Source organism: Etheostoma cragini, chromosome 4, assembly GCF_013103735.1.
Source record: "Etheostoma cragini isolate CJK2018 chromosome 4, CSU_Ecrag_1.0, whole genome shotgun sequence".
NCBI classification, from domain to species: domain Eukaryota; kingdom Metazoa; phylum Chordata; class Actinopteri; order Perciformes; family Percidae; genus Etheostoma; species Etheostoma cragini.
The window spans coordinates 12959874-12985140 of record NC_048410.1 but is presented as its reverse complement, the minus strand read 5'-3'; the positions used below and the strand labels follow the sequence as shown (position 1 = coordinate 12985140).

Sequence of the window (25267 nt, the reverse complement as noted above, 5' to 3'; positions counted from 1 at the left end):
TCTTATCCTCTGCTATGTTTATTCTATTAGCCTGAGGTGACCAGAAAAAGAGCTCATCTGCCACAAGGAATCTCACACTCATACACACACCCAGGAGTGCCTGTTAGTGCACTCTCTATTCGTACTCGCTTGGGGTGAAGTCTTTCTGAGATGACCCTCAAAAATACACTACTACGCAGCATGCAGCACGCACTTGCACAGCAAACCCTCTGGGTAGGAATGGGCTAAGATAGTTGCCACGGACAGCTGTCCGCTTCTACTCCTCTGTGGCAAATGAGCTTAGACTAGCTAATAGAGCAGAATGTGCTGTTTGCCTTGAAACAACAGTTTTTAACAAATATTCAACAGATTTTGATAGTCTTGATTTGTACAAAGACAGACCAATAAATGATCAAAAATGTAACAAACCAAATGGATGCGAGCGTCCGAGGACTGGGTTAATGTGATCTTCTGTTGAAACCTACAAACACATTGTGACATTCTCCATTTTACATCCACATTATGGCTCTGAAGTCCCTACATTTCTCACCAAGACATTTGCAAATCACATTGTAATGAAGCGCTCATCTATCTGCTGTACAGTCTGTGGACCAAACTGTTAAGCAGAAGGAAAAGTGAAAAAATAAATGCTCTTTCTGGCTCACTGCATCCCTTGAATCGAAATCTGTAAACACATTCCATGCTGATGAAAATGAGAAACTAAGATGCTGACCCATTCAATGGAAATGAAGTGTGCATTTCAACGTTATACTGTATGTCAGAATGTAGATGGAGTATGTAATTGTAAATATAGAATATGTGCCATTACAGACAAGTTTATTTTTTTTATTTAAGCTGGTTAAAACCACAGTATTTATTTAAAGCCAAAATATTTTTTTCTTAATCCTCCACACACTAACTCTGCAAAACTCTATACATTAACAACCTCTTAAGTTTAATCACAGGTAAATTGAACTAATACTTTATAATTATGTGAGACAGACATGACAGGGTTTGTCCCTGGAGCCTCTCACCTGCAGATATGCAAATCTGGAGCCAAACTGAGAGAGAGAGAGAGAGAGAGAGAGAGAGAGAGAGAGAGAGAGAGAGAGAGAGAGAGAGAGAGAGAGAGAGAGAGAGAGAGAGAGAGAGACGCACACAAAGTAGTAAACATGCTCTTTGGAGTTTGTCCAGTGAACCTGAATCTGTAACAGTCATATATTCGCGGTGAAATTTGGCACATACTTTAGTGCCACTGCTTTGGTTAACAAATAGGTAGCAGCTCTCTTCACTGCATAATAGTCTGTGCATGTGGAATCTGTCTGAGGTTCAAATGAATTGACAGCTAAATATAGGCTGTTTCTCATAACACATGACAGTATCTTCAATGTCAGAGGGCAACACTAAAATAATTTAAGTAAGAGAACGGATTGGCGTATAAGGGGGTATTATACACATCCCAAAATCGATGAACAATGCACTGCTGTTGTAGTTATCCTTATGAGTGCTTCAGTGACCAATGTATATATGCAGAGGCAAGTGACTTCCAGCACTGCACTGTTTCACTTTAATTTTGCATCCTTGGCTGAATTAACCATACATTGGACAGCTGGGACTGCAGAGGGCTCATAGAGGATGTCGTCATTGACGTGAGTGGCAATCACTCTTAAGATTGGAGCAATAAGCGTATGTTGCTGGTGATTCTATGGGAAAGGAAAAATCAAAGCCTGTTGACAGTCAAACTGATACCCCTGATCCTGTCGCTATTACACAACACACTTTGCTCAAACTGTGGCTAATTCTGCATTATCACCTTAGCTCCCTTTGGACCATGGAGGCCCAGAATTGCAGCTGCAAGAACACAGACACTCCCACACACTGACCATTTTCACATGTCCTATTAATACTACTGCTTTCTAAAGATTGTTTTGAAAAAAACTATATGACTAAACGAGCAGAGCTTTACTCGACAGCGAGCTATATCTGGTGGCTTGTCAGTTTGACCAAGACACAGAGAAATCAGACTGCTTGTTACAATGCAGGGGATGAAGAAAAGTTGGGTTTGCAGGATAATAAATACTTCACACTGCCTAGCAACTGGGCAACATGTACAACAGTTGCGGTTGTCTTTGACTAAAGATAGAAAAAAGGCAGAGAGGAAAAAAAGAAGACTGCCAGTTGAGTCTGCAAATTAGTTAGCTTCTGTATGTCTGTCACAATTCATTCACTCTCACTAATAAAATACAAAATATGTAGAAAATGGATAAAAAGAAGACAAATTTGAGTGTGCATGCTTACTTATCCTTCTAGCATGACAATATGTAGTACCAGAAGATTTAAGCAGGGGTTTTGTAAACCTTCCAACAGGCAGAACCAACACGGAGATTGGTGCCAGAGGAACCTGTGCCAGGGTGCCCACAGGATTACTGGGAGCCCAGCTGCCGCGGGACAGAGCCTAGGCCTGACCCATGATGGATGGACTGTATTCATGTGGGGGTTCATTAACAGAAACCAAAAGGTCAGATGAGTCATGGTAAATGAACATGGTCCTTTTTGTATGCATTCCCCATGCACATTATATTGGCAAACAGTTAAGAAACATGTTTTAAATCAAGTCCCAGGTGACCACAGACTAAAGTCAACCTCCGCTAGTTGCAAAGAAGGAAAGAATACATTCAACCCCTTGGATCAGGTAAGTAACCAAAAGAAGGTGTTCTTTCCCTAGGGTACCGGGTGGTTTTATTAATTTAGAGAGCCAATAAAGGAAATTCCTCCTGTTTGTACTTATAGACACAGGGGACTCACCGATTTTGTCCTCAGCACTTCATTAGGACTTGTACAAGTACACCTGTAATTGGGTCTTTAGGAATGAAAAGCAATTATTATTATTATTATTATTATTATTATTATAGTACCAGGGAGTTATGCCTGTATCACTGTGCACAAAGGGGGATTTGGGGCTTAGTTATAATTATCCATCATGCATAAAAGTGGCGAAATCTAAGTGGTCTAGCAGTAGACCAGATATATGCTTGAACATTATATGATATAAAAAGGTAACGCACACCAAAGGCTGTTGTGAGCTGCTGATCACTGGAAGTAGACTTGAAAGGAAAAAAAAAAAGGTGTTGCAAACTATGGCTTCATATGCCTTTCTCTATTTATTCTGATGATGTTTCAGCCCTCAGGCCTTCTGCACATCATCTATTTGTGTGAACATTATAGCCATGGACAGCGGTGGTCTTTCAATGCCCAACTGCTTGCTGAACTTCACCTAACACCGACAAATGACTTGCTCTAGTCATACTCACTGTATCAGCAGCTTTTGAGGGAATTAACGCCACATTTGTCTTGGTAGGGGAACGGGATAATTAAAAGAATGCTGTTACACAGCACTACGTAGGGCTGGGCAAAATATTGATATTATATCGACATCAATATATGTCGTAAATTTTAGATATGTAAATATGACAATATGAAGTATTGCCTGACTATTCTAGCTGTTCTGTTATTTGCCTTTATCCACTTAGTCATTATGTCCACATTATTGATCTAAAAATCTCGTTGTGACATTTTTTGTTTGTTGTAAAAGCACCAAAAGTCAGCTCTACAATATCCCAGCAATATCAACATCAAAATATTTGGTACCTGTGCTTTGTCAAACATAGAAAAGCTTGGTGTCCGATTGTTCTTTAGGTGTCATGTCCTCCAAACTGGGCAGTAGCCATCAGCACTAAAGAGGTTGCAACCATGAAGCAAAAACCACCTGAACATCTTTTTCTGTGAAACCTATGATCTAATAAGGAATTTCGGTTTTCTTTTGCAGAAGTAGGATCCGAGAGAAGAACTGACAAATCCTTTATAGACTTCCACATTTGACCAGTGATCAAACCCAAAGAGAGGAAGAAGCCAGCTCTTGTGTGAGACATCCTGGCATGCTCAATCCGTCTCTAGAGTTTCGTTATTCAGTGAAGCATGATGAAACTGACAAGTACGGACATAAAAGGAGGAAAGACGAAGGGTACTTCCTCACTGTTCTCTCAAGACTGTGGATCACCAGCTTAAAATAACGTAATTCTTTATTTCCCTGCAGTGCCTACGCGTTGCATCAGCATCCTGCGGCCACAGGATCATCAATTTTAAATGTTAACTGTTTCAAAGGTCTGCTTCCCATGGTATCAAGGCTTTTACTCTGTGTGTGTGTGAATAAAAGTGCATGGGTCTAGAGAAAGTGTGTCCCATCCTGGTGGGACTGGGAGCAGGACACAAAGGCAGCAGTGTGAGCCCCTGCTAGCTGAGAACACAGGCCTGCTGTTGATGTTTAAGCCTGGACCATTCCAATCAGCACTATAGCTCACACAAGTCGCTCACACAGCGCCGCCTCATTTCAGTCAGCATGACAACTGCCTTCGCCAGCCACAGCAAATCGTTTGATGACTGACGTTACGACGTTATCTCAAAATATCAACAATCTTTGCGCGACATCGCTTAATGCATCTTTCATGTTGCATGTAAATACAATTCCTCTGAAGATGTAGACACAATAATAACGTACAAAGATGCATTTTTCATTTTCTAGATTTCTAGACTGCCAAACAAATACTACTCCTCCTTCAGAATTTTTGCTCCCCAGATTCATGGACGCGCATTGTTATAGTGACCACTTCCGATTGTGTCTCTGCTGACTAAATGAAATCTGGCAGAATTGATGTTAGCTCACATTAGGTTGTTGCTTTGGTTGTAAAACCGATCAGTTGGGAGCTATCACAAACAATAGAAAACAGACAAGGTTAAACTGGCCTAATAAACAAATTGGCTTTTCCTGTCCCATTTAGACATTTTCTCTCTCCCTAGCTGATACTAAGTGCTGAGTAATAGTTTAGCCTAATTGGTGTTATACTGGCCTCAAGTAGTGGGCGAAATGAACACCAGTACAATAGAATATAATCCATACATATTGGCTACTATAAACACAATTGTGTACTTTAAGTGTTCATGATATTGTGTGTGCATTCTGTAGAAGTGGCTTGGTTAATACTACTCCCTCACAGCATGTTCCTCGTAGTCTTTGTGCAATTACCTCAGCCATTTGTATGGAACTTTCAAGCATGCAGACCATATACTGAAATTTTTTTTTAAAGCATCACCTCTGGCGTGTGAAAAATAACACATGCTTTAATGAGATGATTATTTGACTGATTCTTATGCTGCCAATGTGACTGTAGAGAGAGTTAAGTAACACAACGGGAAAATTGGAAAATTACAAGAACATCTTTTAAATCAAGCTTGTACGATCACTAAATCTGTAACAGGATGGCCCTTTGAACTAGCCCGGCTCCGCCTACCTATGAATTTCCAATCAAATTTCATTTTCCTTCAGTACAACGTCTGGGTTTTTTTCTTGGGTGTTGTCCTATGAACTTCCAATCAAATTTCATTTTCCTTCAGTACTATGTCTGTTTTTTTTTCTTGGGTGTTGTCCGGGCACATCTTTACCGGTCCAATCAGCGAACAGAGGGAGTAGCTAAAAAGGATGACGCTGAGGTTGTGCGCTAGCTGTAACGGTGGCGGAGAAAGATTATTTGGTCCGTAGAGGGACATGAACCAGCAACCCTCTGGATCCCAACCCGACTCCATACAGACTGAGCTACTGCCACCCCAGAAAGCTCATTGGCTCACTTTAACTTGATTTTTTCCAGCTTTCTTAGTGATAAATATTGTCCACAGTGCATGCAAGGCTCATCTCACCGTAAGTCATCACTCCTCACTGACTTGAGTCTTCTCACAGGTTTTTTTCTCACTCCAAGTACCCTGAGACACTTTAACACTCAAACAAATAACACTATGAGATGCTTGAATCCACAATACTACCATTAATATACACATTTTTTTCAACAGGGAAGCATTGCCACAATAAAATTAAATGCAATTGAAAGCACCATTAGTTAACCGAGAGGCCCCTGAAGGCACCATAGAGTCCCATAGGAACCTGATACCTGTGTTGTTTGTTTATATAACTTGCTGGGAAAGCAAAATGTTGCCACACCAGTGACTTCAGAGAAGCAAGAGGATTTTCCAGTTCTGTTGTTTCTCGATTAACTCCAAGGGGGTTAGCCATTCCTTTTAACTTCACTTTGAGAGCAAATAACTTTACATCTGAGGCGTTTAAAAACTACTTATCCGTGTTCTAAAGAAACATGACACTATAAAAGGCTCCATTGTCATGTACCTCACGTTATGGCTCCGTAGCAGCCATTTTTGTAAAAATAGGCAAACAATTGTGTCATTACCAAGCGACTTGCTATCGCATGGTTGACAATTCATCGTATTGACAGGAGAAGCTCACAGACAGTTTTGACTTCCATTAGCTGTTTAGGTTTAATAACTAATGTTAACTAGCATTTTAGCTAGTAATAATTAGCCTGCATCTATGTTATCTCCTTGCAAATACCTACGTTCTACATCTCTGCTGATTGGGAATGATTGAGATTTATCTTGGCACGGCTACCAGAAGACTTACAACTTTAGACCGGTTTCCCACATTACATCTACGTTGTCAAGCTCAGCTGGAGGCTGCGCATTAACGCTCAGCCATAATCTGAAAAGTGCTTCTTTTATCCTTCACTGGTCCCCGTCCAGAGCAACGGGATCTGTTGGTTCCATTTCTTTAACTGTTTATGGTTATCTCTGACTCCGGCAGTGGTCATGGTGTCTGAAAAAGTGCAGCTGCAGGCTACTGGTAAGGTAATATTACCCAGTGACTTTAGCTGCTACCAGCCGGTAAGCTACACTGTCGGTTTTTTTCTTTGTAAGTGCGCGTAGTAGGCGGGGCTGGAGTCAAAAATGCTGCTTTTGATTTTGATCAAAATCGAAAGCAGATTTTTATTAATTTTTGATCAAACCATGCATATAGGGGAAAGATGATGAGGCAGCTGGTGATAAAGCCAAGATAAGTAACTGACATGATAAATGAAGAAATAGGAATTCAAGGAAACAGAGGTACAAAAGAAAGGGACGGGTTAAAGAGGGGAAAAAACAGCGCAAAGTTGGCAACTCCAGCCGGTTGCAGGATCTAGTGAGTCTTACCAAGCAACGAAATAGCCTGTATCACTTATCCATCTCCCCATAGTCTTACTCTCTTTATTCTATAATCTCATTTATTTTAATTTCCATCATTTCTCAAACTCTTCCTCCCACTGTTCTCAGCCACCTACATACCAGCCGTGAGGTGGCCCGATGCCGCCTGTCCTTCTCAGCTATATGTTGAGAAATGTGCCAATCTTTACTCGAGACCTGGAGCCCTCCGAGAGACACATTTTTCTCCTTTTTCTCAGATTCAATCAAGACGGAAATGCAAACAGCTTGCATAAACATGTGTATACTTAAGAACACAAAAGGTCTGTGCTCACACACAGACTGGCATAACTGTCTGTTCAAAAGACAAGGATGAAGAGATTCGGTCTCTTCCAACAGATGGCTACCATGCCTCGGGCAAAGAGCGAGCATTGACAGCACACTGACAACTGCTGCCAAAGCAGAGCGAGATGAGAGGCAAGAAGACCAAATCTACTACCATATATGTATCTATGTATATATGAGGCAAGACTAAAGAAGCTGGAAGAACACCAATTATCATTATCAAAAGCTTCTAAAACACAGAATGCAGGATTTTCCTCAATGGAAAGCAGCCATGATTAAGTGGGTCGATGAAGGGCTGCAAAGACCAGTTTGGGGGAAGTCAGACATTCAACATGTAAAACTGTGTATGGAATAACCCTGGTGCCCTGCCATAAGCAAGGCTCTGATAATGGTTATAATCAATTAATCATTAACATCGCCAATTCAAGGCAGTAAAAAGAAAGGTAAACTCATGTTCAATGTTATTGTGGGACCATAAACATGCAGAAAAGTAATCAATGAAGCACGAAGCACAATGTGGTATTTCTCCTGCAGAGGTTATTAGTCACAACATGGACCACACACTTCCTGAGCAATTAGATGTAGTGTATTAGTGTAAAGATTAGCCAATGCATTCCAGAAAATCAAGAGAATGGAGAAAGATAGGAGATAGCAGCTTTTATATCAGTCAGGGATGGAGCTACACCAATTTAGAAAAAGGAAAACAGATCTCTACTCAATTTAATGAGAAATTTGTCAAAAAGTATTTAAAATAGGTAATCTCTGTGAGAAGCACAGTTTATATCTGTATTGTTGTTGGATCGCAGACCAGACGTACTGAATAGTCATAGAGGTTGGATACAAACGCCTGCACGGGGTCTTCCTTGAAGACAAGGGTGCTGCACAGACATCCTCCTTCCGTCAATAGAAAACTAACAGACTGCTGACGGGAAAAAAAAAAAAGAGGGTAATAACTAGAGGTGTGATGAGATCTCGTCTCCACAGGATTAAACATAGCGAGATTTCTTGTAGAGGTAAAAAGTGTCTCGCGATATCAGCACACAAGTACAGAGCAGCAGCCTTAAAATATGCTAAGAAAATCCCGCGGCCATTCTCCAAAGTTGACTGAGCAATAGCGGAAGAAAAAAGCTGCCTGTAAAACCCATTGTTACGATAGAGATCTCTCTCTCTCTCCATGTCCGCAACGTGCTGTTCACTGTGGCGCTTACGCAGACCACTCTCTTTCTGTCGTAAATTGATAATAGAGTAGCTTACTTCTTTGTTTACTGCTGCAATTAATTAAATGCAGAGGAGGAGAAAATGGAATCTGTCTTCACAAAAATCATCTGTTGAGTGTTTGATGGTAATTTATTTGTGTTTTAGAACATAATCAATGTGAAAGAATAGTGAAATAAGCTTTATTTCTGAAAATGTGTCTGAGAAACGTTAGTTTGATAACAGAACTCGCAGGAACTCAGGTTTCTATCATCCTTCAAATATATATTATTTTTATTGTATTATATTAAAATGAATATTTACACAGCAAAACATATCCAAGAATAGTTTTTATCCTCTCACATCTTGCCGTTGACCTTAATTTCTCAATGTAGAGCAACCGTTGGCTGTGTGGCTTACTTGTGTTTTCTTTAGAGTCTGCTTAAAACAATATAATCATTATGTTTCATCGGCCAGTTGCCGTGCTGTAATTTACATATGTTTAAAAATACTGAAATATCGCATCGCAAAATCGATATCGCAATATTCATAATCGATATCGCAATTTCACATTTTGTCAATATCATGCAACCCTATAAAACACACACACACACGTTCACGTGTAATTACTTCCACCAACTAATCAAAGTATTCTTTAAGCGTGGAATCTGCCATTCAGAATCATTAAGATTAGATTGGATTACTTTGTGGTAATGTCTGAAGTTCTACCATGGACTCTGGACCATGGAAAATGTCTTGAATACCTTGTTTCAAGCAATTCTAGATTGGTATAAAAGCTTGCAGGATGACTCAGTTCTCATTAATATTCAATGTGCTAAGCTGCTGGACTTTGACAGGCTAAAAGCTATCCAATGAGAGCCTGGCTATCAGCATCCTTTACCCAGTGCAACTGGGCAAGCTCATAAATAGTAATGAGCTCAGGCAACATGACGTCAGACTGACCAGCTTTTGTAATTGGTCTGATTTCTCCGCTCATTTCATTTCAGTGGCTGGAGCTGACAGAGGAGGTAGCAGTTCATTTTTACATTCACCACATAAAACAAACGTTTTCACAAAAGTTTTGTGTGGCAGGACACCATTGCTTCTCTCCTTTGTCTTTGAAGAGCTTCCTCTCTCCTTGTCATCTTTGGAGAGTGTCTCTTTAGTTTTTCTTTGCCTCAGCGATCTACTGCCACTGGCTCGGTCTTTTGGTTTCTCTTTACCTTTCCTTCTTCATGTCGCTTTCCCTCGCAACACCGTCGCATCATCTGATCTCATGACTCTTGAAAAATATGTAGCCTACGCTGTAAACATTGCCTTACACTATTAATCTCGTACAATATACAGAATAATGATAGGACTGATGCTTTACTAACATTGATGTTAGCAATGAATACCAAAATAACAAAAATTTAAAACTATTATTACACTGGAAGGAAAGCTCACTGACAAAGCCGTCCTTCTTGGAATAATACAGCCACCGTAGAAGTTACAACCCGCTCGGAATGGGAGGGGCTAGAAAGTAATATTCAGTTGGTTGTCATATACAATTTCATCACTAGATGGGAGAAATTATTATACAATGTAACTTTAAATATGTGTAAGAGAAAACCTACACCACACCGAGAAAACAAGAGTAGACAAGTGCATGAAAACCTCATTCAGAAAACCAACATAACAGGGAAGCTTCAATCCATTAGAAACCAATCTGAGTCAGACAATATTTATTTCACAGGATTCAATCATGCTCTCTAAATTTGTTGATGAGAAAAATAAGTAAGGTCTCCCCCACTCTAATTTCTTTCTTGGCTTTTGCCCAAGTGTCTCTCCTGCCTCAACTCCTTAACTCTGAATGGTAGCAGTGAAAACATTTGACAGAGCTGTGAGCAGAAGCGGCTACCAGGCGCCAAAAGCTATAATCACACCCCACCAGATGGAAAGAATTCATAATTAATGGCGATTTTTGAAATGTGTGCAAGGACAAAGTAGAGGGGCACAGCAGCCTAGTGAGCTTTTTGCAATGTGCTGTAACATCTGGGCCAGGCCTCCTCTGCCTTGGCCCATAGCGCTACTGCAAAGCAAAACAAGCCAATCTCCAAGTAAAAGACAACTTTACTAACATTGATGAATGATGATTAACATACTGTATTACTGATTTAAGTCCCAACATGACTATTACTTCTTAACCAATGAAATTAGCCAGCTGCATTACAAGATAATCTCAGCTGCTCATTTGATTAAAATGTATATTAGTTTTTAGCAATTGATGGATGGAAAGTATAACCTGATTATTGAGACCGTTTTTTTTTTTTTTTTATCAAATTGGTCCCTCTATAAACTTTACTGCAACTAATTATTGTGTGTAGTCAGCATATATTTCTATCAGTAAATAAATCTGTGCAATAAGTTATTCAAACTTCACATTTCTTAGAACAATTACTCCAAAAAACAAAAGGCCTGTAAAAACACACCTCTCCAAATCCGACACTAAGATCATCACCTGTTAAAAGCCATGATGCATGGGTGTCTTTGTCCCAGCGTCCTCACTCACTTTCATAATTTAATCAGAGCTCACATCTTGCAGGCATCTGTTGAGGTCAAGGTTAGGATTGTGTTACATGACCTCTGACACTGGGCTGTCACCCTAGCCCTAGACAAAGACCTGGGATAGCATCAAGCGCATTGAAAGACAATCCTTTTGCATACACAAACACACATGCACACACACAAATGCACGCACCAACTACATGCATATTTTCCTTCATCTAAAGTAGCACCTTGTTCTAGAACCAGGTTCAGACACTGATATAATACCGTGTACAGATGCTCAATTTGCTGTGATGAAAAAAACAACAACCCTCAAACACGTCTTTGGAAGGATAAAGCAGCAGACAGCTTTGTTCACTGCACAAAAACATGTGTTTGCCTGTACTAAACAATGTGACCGGACTTCCTGTGATTTGTATGTCATTAGGGCTGTTGAATCTTTAATTTCCTTCATTTTAAATCACATTTATCCTCCCCTTTAGTTTATCTGTGTTCTGTGCTTTACATATCTATATTTAAATTGTATTAGACAGTATAACAGTGTAAAAAAAGTATTTTAATCTTACTATCCTCTTTGGGCCCTATCTTGCACCTGGCGCAGCCCGGCGCAAATCCCAACGCACGGGTCTTTGCTAGTTTAAGACCGACGCAGTTGTCAGTTTCCCGTCCAGCGCACACACCGTTTAAATTAAAAATGCACCTGCGCCCATCTGTTCACCCATGGGTGTGCTGGTCTTACAGGGAGGTGTGTTCAGGTGCATTCTTGGCGTATTGCTATCTTGAGGTAGCAGGAAACGATCGCATTGTTGACCAACAAAGAACCTGGTTTAAAGTCAATAACGCAGCATGTCATTGTTATTTTTTTAGTAAAATGCGCATACACACTATCATTGTCAGACACAAACACGCGCAAAAGAATACAAATATTACAATGTGAAATAGTATTATTTTGTATATCTATATATTTTTTATTACATGGTATTATGGTTACTGGTGCTTTTACTCCATGCACGAGCAGATCAGTTTCTTCTTCTGAAAATCTCTCCTTTCAGCTTAGCATCTTACAGCATAATAGCAATGTGCCAAGGTGCAAACGCGCCTGGCTTTTAAAAGGAATGGGAGATGACATTCTAGCAAAAGTGGATTTGTACACGTCCTAAACGCAACTGTGCCTGGTGCATCACGCCATGCACTTAGATTGTTAAAATAGGCCCCTATATGTTCGTAAGCGGAAGTGCAATCTGTAGTTCAACGTTGGTTGAATATTGGCACTATGCTATGTTTCCCTGGTAGCTGTTGAGGAGGCAGTCTGGGTGGCAGAGGTGTGGCAGGAGGACGAGAACCAGGAGTTGGTTCATGACAATATAAGGAAGACCACAAATGTACAACTGTTTTGTCACTGTGCAATGACAAAATTTGCCCACTGTTTGATATGTCTCAGTTGTTTATGCCCAGTACAAAGTAGAGATAGGCGATATAAAGAAACAATATTTTTCTGATAAATCCATGTCGTTATTGCACCAATATTATAGGTTTGACTTTTGGTGCCTTCACAAAAAACACACAATGAGATGTTAAATAATCACTAATCACTAATTGAGACACCACCCCATGTCTTTGAAGCACTAAAACAGAAAACTAGGGGACATATTATTACGACAGACCACTGGACCACAGTGGTGTGTCTTGCCTCATACTGTACGGTTTTGTGTCACCAAAAATGCTACTCCACACAATCATTAGTTGATTTTTAGTCTCCCTTCAAGCAGCAAAACAAAGCCTAGAGCTTAGTCATTCTCTGGTATTAGCACTCCAGAGTCAAAACAATTGGAGCCTCCCAACAGTTAGGCTGAACCACGTCAAGGAGTGCGAGTATTTGATAGTTGATGGAAACACGTCGTATAATGGATTTGTTGCACTGATCCTGCACATTTCAGAAGAAAGGCCTTTTTATATTGACCGTCAACCTGCAAAGATGAAGGAAAACTGGGACAAAGAGTGTGGTGGTCCTGAGTTGGGAGGCATCTGCTGCATCATGGGCCATGGTTGACTGGAACATAGCCTACTGCTGATGCATAAAACATGCATCCATTAGCAGCGCCCCTCCTGCACTAACCTTTGTACTCAGAAACACGCACACATGTACAGGCACACTGACACAAGTATAGAGGAAAAAGGGTCACTAAATTATAGATTGGTGCATCAAAATATTAGCAAATAGAGGTGGAATAGGTATGAGGATATTAAAATGGTATGGAAAAAATATGCTCAGTAACAAAAGCCAGATAGTGAGGCGTCATTTCCTCTCTAATTTGGCTATCCAATCATGTTGTCCAAAGCTTTCATAAGTTCTCAAAAACTCTCTATTATTTAAGAGTGGCATTTTTGTACTTTAAAGAATGATGTATGCTTCCTTATAGTCTAAAGAGAGCTTAAATGCTAACATTGTCGACCACACAACACAACATTGAACTATAATTATGTTAATAGTATCCTGTCAGATAATTTCATAACAATAATAGAGTGATGTATTCAACGGTCTTCATACCAAATGTGGTTAGTTTGTTTCGATTCCTATTAGTTGCTGTAACGACAGTAGCCATTACTGGGGTCCACAAAAAGCATTTATAACACTTCAATGAACTAAAAAATACTTCTAACCGAAACAGAAACATGCACACATTATATAAATGATCATAGAAAGTAGGAGGTGAAACAACAACTTGCGGGGACCTTACCAGAGGAAACTGCAATGAACTGTTTTGAAAGAGGCATTTATTTGCCATTTCAGTAGCGGCAGTATACCTTTTGAAACCATCTGACAACCTCTGCCGTGGATGCAAGTCATTTACAAATAACCAGAATGATTAGGTTCATGCACCTTTTTAAGGACACGGCAGTCCACAAAGTCACCAGCCTCCCGGTCTGGTCGGGGATAATTACTCTGGACTGAAAGGCCATAGATCAAAGAGCAGAAGTATACAGGTGAGCAAGGCTGCCTGAGATGACTGGCCTACTCACAGCTCGAAAAATCGGAAACTACCAGGCCTTGAAGCCTGTAGACATGAAAGGCCTGACCAGACCAATGCACCTGACATAGCCGGAGCAAACATCGTCGCTCAGCATTTCTACTCAAGTTCAACTGAGACACTCTGAATCCAATTTCAAAACTTTCAGAGAAAATGTGTTCTCTTTCATTATTACCTTTGAAGCTGGATATAAAGTTAAGCAAATAAAAAAAAAAATATTTAAAAGTTTTGTAATTACCATTCTCAATTGTGTGTAATTTGCAGCATTCACTTCAGTAAAAAAAAAGAAAAAAAAGAAAGAAATGAATGATCTAATCTTTTAAATGCTTGAACAAATGTATTTTCCCCAAATTAATGTAATCTTTAAAACTGGACTGACATTGGCATTAGGATTGAAAAAGAAGAACCTAAGTAAGTTCCTCAGGATTTTATGGAGGGAAGTGAAGGTTTTTAGGGTGGAATTTATGAATAACTTCAGTACTGCATAAAATTACATGATTCCAGTTCAGTTATAAAGCACTCTCTCAACATGTGTCTGCCCTGCTTTTGTTTAAGTCTTGAAAGGTTAATTTCTCAAACTGAAAGCATCTTACTAAACACTTGACAGATCCACATTTAAAAGAAGGATCTGAAAAGGAGTTCATTGAGCAAACTGATAATGTACTGTGGAAGTTACAATTGGCTACATGAAATGATGAATGGTGTGAAATCAACCAGTCTGAAGTGCGCCAGAGATTGAAAAGGAAGAGTCAAAAGAGTCTGTGATAAACCGCAATAAACAGACAGGAAGTTTGTTCTATCTCTCTGTTGCCGTGTAGCAACCTAAAAAAAAAAAAGCACAGGAAATGAAAAGAGGAGGTGAAATGGGAGGTGTCTCATCGATTCACACATTTTCCTCAGAGCATACAAGCCGATACTTGCTTTGGTGACATCTTTCACTGAATGAAATCATTTGAGTTGACTTGCCACTTCATGAAGATGGTAAGGAAGTTAATATTCTCAACTTTCACACAGTTCGGATTCTGAATTTTCAGGATGAATAGAAAATTCATGAGTTGCTGGTGAATAAAAACTCTTTATTCTCTTTCTTATGCAGTCATTTTAAATGTAATAAAAGCTCTGTTTGTTGGTCTTAATGCTTTACAAACATATGGTCCTTTACAGTAACATTGCTGAGGTTCAGTTGATTGCCCTGAAAGACTGGTCATGTTGTCCAGATCAGGGAAGGGCCAATACAAATATAGATTACTAGTACTTAATGAAACAGATAACCAATATTTGAAACCAAAATGCATTTACAGAAAAAAGGAAAATCTTTAAAATTACAAAAAGAATTAAGAAAAAAAGGCAAAATTAAGATTTTGGAATGTTACAAAAGTCCACCAGACAAAACTTTGTTTTAACGGCTTTAAGCTATTATTTAATACATTTTCAACATAACACACAGTAAAAGATAGTCAGACAGTGTTGTGGGCTCAACATTAAGTTAGAGTCAGAGGTGAGTGAAACCAAAGTAGAGGGACAGACAGGGAGCTGTAGCGGAGCCAAAGTAGCGCACTTTTCAAATATCAACTTTATCGGTTATTATCAAGCAAATTAAACGCTGATACAGATCATCTGCAAACTGCAAAAAAAAAAAAAAAAAGGGCTGATAATCATTCTATCCCTAATCCAGATCTTTAAAAAAAGGAGTTCCTCCATGTGTTTCTCTGTCGTGGATTCCATGGATTTTGAAATGCTGTGTGATCGCAGAGAGGTGGCAAGCCTGACAAACTGAAAATCCCTTGTTGGTAAACAGCCCTGAGCCTAGCAATGAGCCGCTGACTCTTGTGAAGGAAATGTGCGCAAGCACCTTGAGATATTGTATCACAACAAGTGTGGGTGTTAAAAGATGATATCCAGATATCCCCTGTACCAGTTTTTAGGTAAAAATGAGACTCATTGTGCAGGCACCAGTGAGAAACCTTGACACGATCCTGTGTCCTCATTTCCAGATACTGTATTTAGTCAACATTTATCAATCAGAAATTAAAAATGTGTCGCCTTACTTCACTAGCAGATTTATGATTTAAAAAAAAAATCTGTTCTTTGCTATGTGCACTGGAACCAAACAAAATTGAGAATGTCCTACCTACAGCAAATGACAATTCATAGCCAGAAGAACAACCTTGAGTTGTCCTCACAGCGGGCTTATCTGTCAACTGTCCACAATCAAGACATTGCATGACACCGTAACCAGAAACGGCAGGAAGTGTTGCTGGTGACGCTGTCTACACAGGCAGTTTCTCGCCTTTGCAAATTCATTAAAGATGCATTTCTCTTTCAATCATTCAAACCTGGTAGCTGGTGGACAGCGTACGTTTCTTCTACAATGTGTACCAAAAAAGTGCTGTTAAACTTTTAAATAAAAGCTTGTATTTTAAAGGTTTCAGATAGGCTTCTAGTCACGGAATATCCTTGACAATTATTTTTTGAGGGCGTTTAGAAAAGTAAATTTTGATTGGCGTGTGTACTACATAGGTTAGTAAGAAACCGTTCTGTCAGTGCTTTCTCTCCAGATCTGTTTTCAATCAATGCAGGTGTATCTAAAATCCCATATCTTGCACGAGACACCATGCGGGACTGCAGTTTTGCCATAAACGCAACAGATCAGCAGACAAAAGACTATGCACTAACCCATACATCCCTGAACACTGCTGGTACCGATCACTTCTCTACCATTATACCATAGAGCACTGTACACACAAGGAGAGGAATGCAGGCGACGGACCGAGAGAGATCAAAAAGTAAGCAGTAGTTTACCTCTTGGATGCAGCACAACAGCGGCCCAAGTTTTAGAAAGTATACATGTGCCATGTCATCTATCCAGCACAAGTAACTTATTTTTTTCTTAAGAGATTCAAGACAAGCCATCTGTGTTATTAACGGTGCAAGTACTGACAGAAGGTGCAGATCAGCATCAGATTAGAAACGTAAATTACCTGAAAAAAGACACAGCCACAATCAGGCGGTTTAGAGGTTTAATTTCGATATCACTTAATACCACAAATTAATTTCACAAGGGCTGAAAAGACTGTTGATATAGACAATACCACCATGAAGGTCAATAAGCCTCCAATATTGACTTTCCTAGGTATCCATTAGGGCCAACATTTACATCTCATTAGTGTGAACTAAGTGTGGTAGGGACTACAGTATTCCAGCTAAAGTTACAGGATGACTCCATGAAAAAAACACATTTGTGCACTACAGTATTGAAAATGTAGGCACATCAACTTTCTCTGTGTACCATTGCTGCACGTGTGATTGTAATGCGTGCGACTGAGTGAGTACTTCACAGGAATACAGAGCACCACCACTCTCACAGAGACCTCTTGTCTGTGCACATTGCCTCTGAACCGGCATGTCTACCAAAGCCTCGTTGCAGCTTTGTTTGGCTTGCTTTCCTTTTGTTTATTCGACTTCCTTTCAGGTTCCTCTCGCTGCAGCTGACCAGAGAGATGGTCCCAGACTCCAAAGGAGGGAGTGAAAGAGACTCAAAAAAGTGGGAGATAAACAAACACAAACACCAGACAAACAAGTGCTCTGTAAAGTGAATCCAGTTTAGAATGGGACCAGTGTCATTGATAATTACCAGATGACACGGCAGAGAAACAGAAGCTCTTCGAACAGTACTACTATCAGTCATTTTGCAAGTGCTTTATGTTCGACAGTTTCTTGTAGATATTTTAGCAGGTGTTTGCAAAAACTTGTTAAAATATGTACTTGAAAGTTCATGTTTTTTCTCAGAGGAACTGAAATGCCAGTAATACCTTAATATGTTGAGATCAACTGCCTAGCATCTAATTAACCCAGCTTTCACATACATTCCACCCTTATGGGACAAATGGAAATGTCGGTCTTAAAGGATTCCAATTAATGTGTTTAACACCAAACTTATACCACATCCATACATTATTATAACATATATGAATGATGGCCCAAACTATGAAAATAGGACCCAAGTCAGAATATACATTTTATTATTATTTTTTTGTAAATCCGACATGCAGGCACACACAGTCACCTTCATTGCTGTAAGTGACATCCTCCCAGCTGGTTATAGTGCATAAACAGACCTGTTTGCTTTCAAAACACACTCTGCTCCAGTGATAATCTCCATAGTAACCAGAGAGCTGAAACCCTAAGCTATCTGGAAATTTCCACACGTTAACGACTACAGTTCACTGAAGCCAACGTGCACGAGACATTTAACATTGAGTGATGACCAGATTCATTTATTAAGTTTATTTCATTGTTTTAACACTGTTACGCTAAGAGCAAAGCCTCAAGAGTTGACTCTGAACAACGAAAACATTTCCTTGACAATGCCGCCTGGCAACAGGGCCTGCTGGCTTCATCCAGGAGATGGCCCGAAGAAAGGGTGGAGATAAGGTCTCTTTGCTGAGTGCATATTACTGTTTTTTACCGGTATTTATCCAGGGTAGATTTACAGAGCATGAACGCTCTTTTGCAGAAACGTCCTGCTCCACATTCACACTAGAAGCTGCCTACTACAACCGCACTGATCTAAAGGCCACCGGGCAGCAACAGTGGAGAGTGGAAGGGTTAAGGGTCTTGTTCAAACCAAGTACTCAAATGCAAGTTTTGTCTTTCACTTCCCTGCTTTGATCTATTGCAACTTTTCCATCAAGCTCTATTTAGGACAGCGCTGTTTTCCAAAGACTGACGCTGATGCTTTCTCTGTAAATGAATATTTGTACTACAGCAAGTAATTTTAAGTCATTTATATTTACAAGTTCATTGTCTTCACCCTTCAGGAGGACAACAACGCTGATGGCTCACTGCTTAAAGGGGAAGTTGGCCTCAAGGGAAAAAACAAGAAATAGAAAAAGACATATTTGCAATGACCCAAAATGCTAAACTCCCTCCTCTTTCCAACACGGTCAACAGGAAGTCAGAGCAACATTGCAGTAGTTGCCCTTGAGGTTAGGTTGAGGCACAGAAACACAGAGCTTCAGGGATTTAAGTGTCCATATTCCATTAAAGGTTTTATCATACACAAAAGTCATATTTTCCAAAATACGGATTTATCCAAACTTTCCAAACTGAGGATTTGGGGAAATAAGTGACAGCCTGACAGAAAAAAAAATCTATGTGGGGTTCTTTCGCTGACTTCCAAATAGTAGTCTGAGCTCATGAGAAGGTAGAAACTGGGGCAGAGTGAACCCAGCTGTCATTCAGTTTCATGCCCTGCTAGTTTCTGCTGAGTTTAGAGTAGAGGAAGAATAAGAAATTCATTTTTTTCAGAGGGTATATCTTTTTCGTTGTTCTAATTCTGAGTAGCATTTTCAGTGCTGATCAGTGAGAATATACAGTATGCATGCACTGCATGGTTGCAAATAAACAATTTGTGCCACAAATATATGTTGGTTTCTCTTTGCTGGACTAACAGAATACCTTAGAGTAAAGGATAGTGATTGTTCCTCCTATTTATACCAAAAAAATCCATAAACTGTGGGTCTATTCGTCTGAATAGTCAATACAGGTAGAATTCATGATCCCTCGAGAGCATTGTCCTACAAGAGACTTATCATTCAGGCTATAGCTTCTATACATCACAGTAATCCCAAAACCGCAGAGAAAGATTTAGAATGAGCAGAATAAAGCTGCACTCTGACATGAGGACAGATTTGATGTACAGTGCAATAAAACCAACTTTGCTGTAAAAAGGTTTGTGTAGTGGTCCAGAAGGTCCGTCATTTATAACCAGTGAAAGTACCAACGTTTGACAACAATATATTTCCAGTGGAGATAATTTAATAGGCCGCCGTCTTGCTTGAATTCATGACTACATTTTCTGCTAAAGAAATAATACCTAATGGATCAAAATGTCACAGTTGAGGTGCCACGTTTAGTGTAAGCCTTCCCTTCGTTAGAACAGAAAGTACAGAAAACTAGAAGTTGATAAGCAACAAACTAAATAATTTATTTATTTAATGTATTTATTTATTTGCTTACCGGTGCATCACATTTTAGAAAAGGGAAATGAGTTCAAGCTTAGTATGTGAGAACATCAAACAAGACTGTATCCATGTTGGCTGTCTGCGGGTACGGTGAGTGGTGTCTTAACTTTTGTGTGTAGCTTTACAGTCCATAGCTGATGCCTCGCTGGTGTTCATTCAGGCAGGTATCTTGGTAAATGACTGTCACATGAATTTTGTTTGTCCAGCATACTCCCATCTTTACTACTGTGTTTGTGTGTGTGTGTGTGTGTGTGTGTGTGTGTGTGTGTGTGAATAAAAAAAGGAGCAGCGCAGCAGATTAAATCCAGTCTTAATGTCACCCTAAACACACATAAATAGACCCGAGGAGTCTCGCCATCTCTGCTCCTTTAATTCTTCTCACTTTTCATGTAAAAGGTCATAGTTTGATCCTTAGAAGAATGTTGAGTTCCTATCCCTGCCCTCATACTGCATTACTGAAACATTTAGCTCTTTTCCATCTCACAGTCCTCTGTGGCAAAAGTGTCTGAGGAGGGAAAAAAAGACACTATGGTGCGTCTTAGTTAACAACCAGTCTGTCAGTATCTTCTTAAAGTGGCAATGGTGACAGCTAGAGAATGACAAAAATGAAAATGAGTCTAATTAGAATAAAGGATGAAATCAGAGGGAAGACTGAGGCATCAATGGATTGTTTATTTTGGCAGCAGCAGCTCGGAGCAATAACTCATAGTGCTTCTGTGGTCTGACCCCGCTCACTTCCTGCCTTAAAGGAAACACGCTGCACAGTCCCAGCCCTGCCCTTCCTGCTCTCACACACACACACACACACACACACACACACACACACACACACACACACACACACACACACACACACACACACACACACACTGCAGAGTACATATTATCTGCAAAAGCAACTTTAAAACTCTAAATTTAAAAAGAAAACTTTGAAACTGGAGACTGAACAGCTCAAAACGTGCACTGGTCTGCCTTGCGCTTTCCAGACTGCCAACCCAAACTACCTTGTCTTTGCTCCTGAACCACAACACGATACTAAGCCAATTAAAAAGCTGAGTCGCCGAGCATGGAAAACATCAGGATTACACAAGGGCCAGGGCTGAGCTGGGGAGGAATTGAGAAGTGACACTGTTAACAAAACTCCTGTGAAGAAAAAAAAAAGATGTATTTATGGTCTCCTACAGAAAGCAGGGAGGCCCTCCCCCATGCTGCTGAAACCAATAATCCTCTATCGTCTCAATGCCTCATTTCCCTTAGTCTTTTTATCTCACTTGAGTGGAAAGGCCATTTTACCTTAGCATACCATAAACTGAGCCAAAAGGAACCAAATCCTTATCTTTTGAAACTGATCTGATATTTCTTTGCATGTGGATGCACTGAGAGTTGCAGAGTTACACTAAATGTGTGCAGTTTTCAAAGAGGCCAACAGAAAAAGAAGCAAAACAGGAAATCAACCTGCAGCAACTGGCAGCTTTTGTGGGCAGGTTTAAGTCAATGCATGGCTTTCTACCTTTGGTTCAGTTTGCTTTTAAGGACAGACCAAGAGAAGACTGATTCATAAGCAGATACAAAGAAAGTCTCGGAATCACTCTCTGTACACCGATTGTTAGACTTCAAATGTTCAAAATATGAACAGTACTTAAAATGTAAACTATTTACTGTTGCTGGAAGCTGTAACATTCAGCAACCAGCCTTCCACCAAACTTCAATCAATATAAAACAAATCACAACAAACAAACACTATAGGATATTTCAGATATAGAGCCTATCTATTTTCCCATCTTGTATGTATTTATATATTTAAATATTTGTTCTTATATTCTTATATTTTTATTCTTATATTTTATTATTATTTCATGTATATTGTATGTATGTATATTTTGTGTGCTGCTGTAACACTGTAATTTCCCATTTTTTGGGATCAATAAATATCTATCTATGTATCTATCTATCTATCTATCTGGAAAAGTTTGGCTCAACAGGCACTACAATTTAAGTGGCACACAGGCATGAGAAGCCATGCTCCTTCTGCCCCGTTTTAAAACTCATCTCAGTAGAGCTGGCTGATCTCTTTAATTTAACTGGCATAGCTCAGGCAAAACATAAAGCGCAGCAATTTAACACTACAACATTTTGTTATAACCTCTACTCCCCCCTCAAGCTCCTCCCTTCACAGTACTGTCCATCATTCCCTTCTTTTAAATTCCTTTTCAATAGGAAGACACCTACATTTGTGAATTCCCTTCTCATCTTTTTTTGTTTTACTTTTCAAGTTTGTTTCACACACTGCAGCCCATTTGTCCTTACCTCCACATTTAAATTAGGATTCTCAGGACTGAAGAAAGCTGAGCTATTCCAGAGCAAGCCACCATATTTCATACACAAATGAATATAAATATATACAAATATCTGTTATCGGTTTCATTAACTAGTGATAATCCGTATCTTACTTTAAAAAAAACTATCGGCCGATCCCTACACTACAATCCTTAATTGAGAATGGTTTGAATTCAATTTTGATAAAATTGCAATTAATTGTGCAGCCCTAAACCTGGGATTAGAAAGCAGACCTATACCAGATGACTTGAGAGGGATCTAGGGTTAAATATCCCAATGAAAAGAAGAACAATCACTGCTAGGCCAATTGTCGTTGTATATGAATCCATGACCAAAACACAGGTACCACTGAATGTTGGACTCTTGGAAAACAACAGTGGTCTCAGCTCGTCTTTCCCATTATAGAATTGCATACAAGAATCATCATGACTTGAATTTATTGAATTTGTGATTTTTGTGACATCACTGTCACTAATGTAAAATAAACACTGATATAAAACACAGCATGGACAAGAAGTTACAATTCAAGAACTTTATATTAACATCATAGCCAACAATGTCACATCGTCATTTAACACACCTGTTCACTTTCACATCAGACGTGGTTTTCAGTTTACTGCACAAGGCATACTTGAACATCTTTTATTTTCAGCTTGTACTGTGACACATTTTTCTATTACTTTTTTGGCAAAATCTACAGTTGTCCAATTCAAACATCTTACTAACTACACACTTACTTTTAAGCACACATATTGAAACCAGAAAGGAAATGGCGGGAAAAAGATGAAAAGTTGTCACTTTCTGCTGTCTGCATTTAAATAAAAACCTGATTGTGTCTAAGTCACAGCATTTACATGGCTTCACTCCACTGGAGCTCCAGCCATGTCTGCTCCTTCTTGGTTTAACAGAAATAGTTAACAGCGACCCCGGCCCCACCCTCTCTCTCTCTCTCTGTTCTCCTACTCAGTATTCCCCGGCTAAAAAGAGCCTCAGTGTGGGAGCGCACCAAACTGAGGCCCTACAGAAAACCACATAATTACAAATCACAATAAAGCCCTCAGTGATCTGTCCCTGCCAGAGGCTCAGCTGCACCCTGCTCTGCTCCAACTCGAGGCTTTTGCTTACAGCTACACAGCCCCCCTTCCTCAAATACTCTCTTTCAGTGTGCTAACCCATGCCCTCCTTCCCTACCTCACCCCTCTCTGTGTCTCTTCTCACTGCTGTAAATCACACCCCCCTCCAATAAATCCTCTAGAAAATACTCAGGACAGCAGTGCACATCAGCACTGTTTATGCCATTTGTTGAAAAATGCGCTGTTGGGCACTTTAATTATGTATACATTGGTATTGTGGTCTTAGCTCTGCAATAATCAGTTTCCACACAAGTTCATGTACAAAAATACCAGATAATTAAGCTTTGGTATCAATGGACGGTACCAGCAACACTAAAGGGGATAGTTTTACTTTTTAAGCGAGCGCGAAACAGAAATGTGTGTTTGAAGTAAAAGATTAGTGCCAGAATACTGAAAACCTAATACAGGGTAATACAGAGCTGAGGCTCCAGCTCTGAGCAAACAAACCAAAGCCAATCATTAAACCATATTCAAGTGTAAGGGGCAAATTTCTCTAGTGAGTTAAAAGGTCATTACGGTACAATTGTTCTTACACGGCATCAGTGGTGGTTGGACATAAGGGTCACCTTTAAAGAGAGTCACTTGCTTAAAACAGCCATGCTTGGTAATGTGAGAAGGCAAGGGGCAAGATTAACCACTGCTCCGAATGATAGTGTAACCAACTTCAACTTGTAGACACACAGACACCAATGTGGGGAGCTGTAGGGACACAGACATGGACTTGACTAAAAGTGATAGCATTTAACTTTGTTCTTAGTTGAGTCCTTGGGGATGGAACGGAAAGAACAATAAAATATGTTACAATAACAACAATCATAAACATATGCGGTCATGTTTTAAAAATGTACTCGACAAAAGAAATCAAAACCTTAGTAAAAACATTCACTGTACTTATTCTAAAGTACTATTTTTGGGGGAGCATTTTAGGCCTTTAGTTGTGGAGAGCTTAGACAGGGGACACAGAGCGGAGCGGGGCAATGACATGCAACAACGGGCAGGACTGCACAATTAATCGAATTTTAATCACGATCCCGATTTTGGCTTCCCGCAATAAATTTGCGTGATCAAGCAATATTTTAAATGAGTCATTCCGTTCATTGCATATCTCACAGAACGTTCCCTGAACCGCAGTCACAGAGGATAGAGGAATGTGAGGAAAATTCCACAAACCAGTAAACGCAACATTGTGTCAAGTCTGTGTTGTTTTTCAGACAACAGCAGTGAGCAGTGCTAGTTATGGCGGTTTTCCACTGCGTGGCATCTACTCGATGTGCCTCGGCTCTACTCACCTTTTTTTGGTTTTCCATTACGAAAAAAAGTCCCTGGGACCTGCTACCAGGTACTTTTTTTAGAACTACCTCAGTCGCGGTTCCAAGCGAGCCGAGGCGAGCCCAAAAGGTGACGTGGAAACCTGCAGACTACTGGTTGGTCAGAGAATCATCACTTATGACTGCGTTTTTAGCAAACAAGAGTGCGGAGTGTGTTTCCAGAACAAACGGGACATTTAAACAAGGCTCTATATATATATATATATGTACAGTGGGTACGGAAAGTATTCAGACCCCTTTAAATTTTTCACTCTTTGTTTCATTGCAGCCATTTT

The 25267-nt window shown here is 39.8% G+C and overlaps 1 protein-coding gene across 2 annotated transcripts in view; it reads right to left on the bottom strand.

Moving 5' to 3' along the window:
* LOC117944074 (guanine nucleotide-binding protein G(i) subunit alpha-2-like) overlaps nucleotides 1-25267 on the bottom strand; it is a 54420-nt gene that overhangs the window by 15892 nt on the left and 13261 nt on the right. The window lies entirely within an intron of this gene.